Source organism: Haemaphysalis longicornis, unplaced genomic scaffold (assembly GCF_048455015.1).
Source record: "Haemaphysalis longicornis isolate Haplotype H1 unplaced genomic scaffold, Haemaphysalis longicornis Haplotype H1 scaffold_1, whole genome shotgun sequence".
Lineage (NCBI taxonomy): Eukaryota > Metazoa > Arthropoda > Arachnida > Ixodida > Ixodidae > Haemaphysalis > Haemaphysalis longicornis.
The window spans coordinates 281,000,755-281,005,731 of NW_027526203.1; the positions used below are offsets into that span (position 1 = coordinate 281,000,755).

Genomic DNA, 4,977 nt, shown 5'->3' on the forward strand with positions numbered 1-4,977 from the left:
GACTTTAGTACACATCCTATATATATATATATATATATATATATATATATATATATATATATATATATATATATATATATATATATATATATATATATATATAACAGAAAATAAGGATTGGCAGTCAAGAAAACTTCGGAAAGCAAAGGGGAGATTGTGCTGGGTCATAGAAAGAGATGAAGAATTTTTTGAGTCGAAAAGAAAGTGGTGAAAAAATGCCCGAGTAGTCCGAGTGGCGCTGGCTACCACCCCCAAGTGCAGGAAACAAAAATTGCTTAATATAAATACCCGAGAAAGTGCTGGGGAAACAGCCCCGCCGGTAGCGTAGTGGTTATCGCACCAGACCGGCATTCTGGAGGTCGTGGGTTCGGATCCCACCCGGTGGGCATTTTTTCACCACTTTCTTTTCGACTCAAAAAATTCTTCATCTCTTTTTATGACCCACCACAATCTCCCCTTTGCTTTCCGAAGTTTTCTTGACTGCCAACCCTTATATATATATATATATATATATATATATATATATATATATATATATATATATATATATACATTTCTCTAGGTGGTATTCCTTGAAAAGTTTAGCTGTCAATTTCTTCGCTTGGAAACACTGGAAGCGGCCACAAACATGGCCGATGCGCCACGGACATGGCGCGGCTTTGGCCACTACTGCGTCCGCACTTGGAAGAAAAAAACACCAGCGTGCATCGTCTGCTCCGTTTCAACACCATTCTCAACGTTGGCATCAACAGAGTTGTTATTGATCGCAATCACATTGGACTCGAGGCAATACTTCGCGTTCGGCGAGGTAGAGTTTGTAACGTGCAACACACTTCTGTGCTTAGCACGTACAAGTACCGCCATCCCGCTGAGCCCGACGTAATGAGTGACGGCGCACCGCACTCGCACGGTTGACTGCATGCGCGCCTCGCCTGTGAATACAAAGATATATATATATATATATATATATATATATATATATATATATATATATATATATATATATATATATATATATATATAGTTGCAAGAAACAGTTTCTTAGACACTGGTCAAACTGATGAAAAAAAGGGGGACACACGTCGAAAAAGGAATGGTTTTTAACGTTCTCGGCCGGAGGACCGGCCTTCGTCAGAATAACAGTGGTGGCTGTTGTCAAATGCTAAACAGCCACCACTGTTATTCTGACGAAGGCCGGTCCTCCGGCCGAGAACGTTAAAAACCATTCCTTTTTCGACGTGTGTCCCCCTTTTCACACACACACACACACACACACACACACACACACACACACACACACACACACACACACATATATATATATATATATATATATATATATATATATATATATATATATATATATATATATATATATATATTATTGGTGTGTTCTCACTCGGACGGTCCTCCACCCGCCGCTGCCGTGTAGAGGGCGCCGGTGTGAGAGGCAGCCAGAGGCCAAGACAACCAACGCCAGCCTCCAAGAGGGTTTATTCCCAAAACCGCCCTAGCGCTCCCGTCTTCTAGGTCGTCGACGGGTCTAGTGTCGCTCGAGCGGCCGCAGTCGACTATTCGCCTCCGCCGCTACTGGAGGACGATGGTCGGTCCAGGGTGCAGGGGAAGTCCCGGGTCGCTCCGCCGCCGCACGCCATGATGTCTCCGCTCGGAGCGGCCGGCCGCCGCCGCCGAGCGCCGCAGCAGAAGACTCCCGCTCGCCGCAGCCGCCGAAGCAACCCTTGAGCTTCTCGGTTCCGAGCGTGCCGGTGGCGCCATCTCACGAGGCGCAAGCGAACCCCCGTATTGTTGCCATCCTATTGCGCAAGCCACGTCGTTGTCGAAGGGCCGCGCGGGTCTCGGAGCGCAGCCGCGAACCGTCGGTAGTCGGGATCGCTTGTTTCCACAATTACCACTATATATATATATATATATATATATATATATATATATATATATATATATATATATATATATATATATATATATATATATATATATATATATATATATATTGTGAGGACTGACGGCGAAGGCAGCGCCTTGTGCCGCCGTGTTGACAAGGACATGACGGAAGCGGATCGGGTGCGTCACATCATTAAAGGAGCCATGAAGAGAAAACACAAGTTTGGTTCATTCAAAAGATTGCCTCGTTAAAATCGTACTGACACCACTTTTAACGTAAACTTCGCTCAAATAAGCTGCATAAGCTACAATCAGCTCATTTCCTGCAACCGAACCTATGATGTCACATGTGACAGCTCTGGGATTGGCGGAGGGCGGCAATAAAAGCAAACGCAAATTCGATAGAGCGTATAAGCCTGCCGAACGAGCTATTTGTGCTTAAATTTAGTGCACATTCTTTTCAAAGCCGTAAGAATGGTGGGACAAACAGTGGAAGTTACGAAAGCACACGTAAACAGAAGTGCCGATGCGTACTGCTGTTGGTACTGCGCGCACTGTTTGCTTTAGCTGCACAGGACTGCGGGGCTTTGGGGTTGTCTCAGACTACGCTTGCCGATTGACGCAAGGAATGGTGTCTTACGTGACCATATTTGTCAAGCGAGCACTATGTTTCACGAAACAATTATTTTCTCCGTGAACAAAAACAAGCCAGGTTTAAATACGGTCAAAAACAAAACAAAGGCCACGGAGGAAGAAATTGTTGCTCCGTGCCAAAGGCAGAAAACGGCTTGCTACGGTATGGTGGCGCCATCTAGGTTCACTAACGGCGAACAAGGCCTCCCAATCGGCTGCAGAGCTATGGTCCCTAGAAATATCTTTCTGGGGACCATAGCAGAGCAGTCGGTCCCTGTGATGTCATTGCAGACCATGAAAACGCACGATTTAGCGGGAAAATCAAAATTTTAACTTAAATTAATTAACTTCTTTGTGAATGAAGAATCGTTTGCATTCGGACATGCGCTGGGGGCACTATAAAACAAGAAACCTTTCGAATAACACAAACTTGTATTTTGTCTTCATGCTCCTTTAATTTCGCTTTCACGGCTTTGGCCCTTCAAAACCCATCCACCGTGGCTGATGTAACAACAATTTGCCGGAGGCTGGATGAGATGCAGTCTATCCGCCTTTAGCAGGAGACCGCCCCACCGCAATACATTGGAGACGACAACCTGCGGACTCTGATACGCGCTATTATCCGAGAAGAGCTCAGCGATCATATGCTGCTTTTGTTCCTGGTATCCATTCCGGTCCACATGCGACCTGCCTGCGAGAAATCGTTAGAGAAGAACTTGCGGCAATGCCTGGTCATTCTTCCACTCCTGCTCCTGCTCCAGTACTAATCCCATTGTACTCTGACGTAGCGGCACGACCACCCCTAGCTGCCTCTGGCGCCGGCCATGTCTCAACATGCTGCCGGCTGCGTCGCAGCTGTTCCTCCGGCGCTGGGACCACGGTCTGCCTACCCCATGTTGCGATCACCCCGCCAAGACGCGCCTTTTGGTCGCCCGGTTTGCTATTACTGCGGCATCCACGGCCATATCTCCCTCTTCTGTCGTCGGCGTCAACAGGATGAACGACGTGGATATGACACTTATGAGCGTGACAACATTCGTTTTAGTTATGGATATCGCCAACGCGATTATTCGCCGCCAACACGTCGTCCTCCTTCTCCACCTGACCCGGCTGATACTCGCAACTCTCGAAACCCGCGGCGCCGTTCCCCACCACCATTCCGCCGGGCAGTGTCACCCCTTCGACCGGTATCGCATGATCTCAACCACCCGCCGGAAAACTAAGTCCTGCAGTTTTTCGGGGGAAAACTGCTTTACACGGAAAATTCGAAAATTCCCCGAAACCTCCATGGAACATGTTGTCAGTGGTTATAGATGGTATTTGGCATCACATTCATGTGCAGTTATCTTTCCCTGCGCCCACGAACTTATTCTAGGGTGGGACTTTCGCAGCTCAGCGGGCGCCGTAATATCGTGTCATCGACCGCAAATACATCTTTCAGAGACAGGGTACTCCAGCGTTGAGGAGATCACGCCACCTCGCCTTGTTGCTAGTGTTGCCATTGACATCGCCCATTGAGAAGATAAATTTTTGTCGGTCCGTTCCGACACCATCTGTGAAGGGGACGTCCTTACCAGTCCAATCGCAAGCTTCCTTCCCAAGGGTGTCCTCATTCCTACTTGTCTGGTCCGCTTCTCACACGGGATAGCACTACTAGCTGCAACCAATACCTCTTTCGAAGCAATCCTCATTCCCGAAGGCGCCACTGTAGCGACCGTTGTGGACACGGCTGCTCTCTCTGTTGTCCCACTCTCCTGCCTACCATCAGGTTCCCGTTCTGGCAGTACAGTAGCGCCTCTCGACGCTATTGAAGCCACAATCAGCTCCGATCTCTTACCAACAGAGAAGAACTCTTTACTGGACTTATTGAGCAAACACAAATTGTCCTTTGATTGCTATGCTACCCCACTAGGAACTACTTCAGCAGCCACAAAACCGGATCCAAACAGATGGCAACAGCATTGTCCACCGTCGTCCTTACCGTGTGTCCTCCTCTGAACATCAGGTTGTTAGCGAACAAGTTAAGGACATGTTTAGCCGCGATATAATTGGCCCGTCATGTAGCCCCTGGTCCTCACCAGTCGTTTTCGTGCGCAAAAAAAGATGGATCGGTGCGTTTTTGCGTAGACTATCGTGCCCTCAACAAGATCACCCACAAAGACGTCTATCCGATGCCCCGAATCCACGATGCGTTGGACTGTTTGCAAGGAGCGGAGTATTTTTCCAGCCTTGATCTCCGCTCCGGGTATTGGAAGATTCCCATGCATGATGACGAAAAAGAGAAGACAGCACTTGCAACTCCGGATGGCCTGTATGAGTTTAACGTGATGCCCTTTGGACTGTGTAACGCTCCTTCCACATTTGAGCGAATGATAGACAACGTGCTCCGTGGTTTAAAATGGAAAAGATGCTTGTGCTATCTGGATGATATCATCATTTTTT

At 47.5% G+C, this 4,977-nt stretch overlaps 1 non-coding gene across 1 annotated transcript; it reads left to right on the top strand.

Moving 5' to 3' along the window:
• The first annotated feature begins 313 nt into the window (after positions 1 to 313).
• On the top strand, positions 314 to 386 carry Trnaa-ggc (transfer RNA alanine (anticodon GGC)). Its single transcript has one exon. It is a non-coding gene; the product is annotated as a tRNA-Ala (tRNA).
• Positions 387 to 4,977: the final 4,591 nt, after the last annotated feature.